General features: G+C 37.3%; 1 pseudogene; it reads right to left on the bottom strand.

Annotated features, from left to right (window-relative positions):
* Nucleotides 1-123: 123 nt before the first annotated feature.
* Nucleotides 124-542, bottom strand: LOC105546220 (annotated as a pseudogene).
* Between the last annotated feature and the right edge of the window lie 486 nt (nucleotides 543-1,028).

Raw genomic sequence — 1,028 nt, 5'->3', positions numbered from 1 at the left:
TTTTTTTTAAATATGAAAAGATATGTTATTATTATTATTAGTGCATATACCACATTGCACTTTCTCCAATGGCAAATGAGGCAGAGGGTAATATTTCTCTTTAATTCCCTAAGAACCTCAATATCATCTGTGTTCTGGAGGATTCAGTTTCTTCTGACATCTGTGATACTGTCCACGAAGATACCAACTGTACTTAGTATAAATAACATTTTGCTAAGTTGTTCTATTAGGGGTTCTCGCTCAAGGTGTTCACTTTTTTCTTCTCTAGTTTTCAGCTCTTGACCGTGTGTTTCTTCATGATTATACACAGGATCTGGTCAAGGGATAGATTTTGTGCGTTCATATGGATGTCTGTAGAAGGATAGTAACATACTATTGTCCTGGCATCAGTTGTCAAAGCAAAGTCTACTTTGCAACTGTAGTCATCTGGAAAAGTAGAGTATGTAGATTTATGGCAAACATAAGGCTCCATTTTGGATTGAAAATAAATGTTTCCAGATAGTTCCCTTTGATATCACCCATCTTACTGCTGCTACTGCCATGTAGCAAGATGCTTATCAGGTAGTATGAAAAAAGATGCTTCAAAGAGAATCTGCTTTTAAAATCTGCTTCTGGGCACATCAGTTTTCATCCCTGCTTAACAGCTCCTCACCATGAGCCCATCATCTTCTCTCTTTATTTTTGTTAGATCTTAAATTATTTTTACTCAGTTGTAATCATGGACAAATTTGTAGTCTGCTTTTTTTCACCTAACATTAGTTATAAACTGTTTTCCATACTGCTGCATATTCTTTGTAATTATTTTAATGATTTATAATTTAATTTTTTACTTGATTTTTTTTTTTGAAAGAGAGAGTCTCACTCTGTCACCCAGGCTGGAATGCAGTGGCATGATCACAGCTCACTGCAGCCTTGACTTCCCGGATTCAGTTGATCCTCCCACCCCAGGCTGGCGCATGCCACCAGGCCTGGCTAATTTTTTTGTATTTTTTATAGAGGGAGGTTTCACCATGTGGCCCAGGCTGGTC

This window comes from Mandrillus leucophaeus, unplaced genomic scaffold, assembly GCF_000951045.1.
Source record: "Mandrillus leucophaeus isolate KB7577 unplaced genomic scaffold, Mleu.le_1.0 Scaffold35, whole genome shotgun sequence".
Lineage (NCBI taxonomy): Eukaryota > Metazoa > Chordata > Mammalia > Primates > Cercopithecidae > Mandrillus > Mandrillus leucophaeus.
Note: the sequence above shows the minus strand (reverse complement) of the source record. Positions and strands in the feature narration are given on the sequence as shown.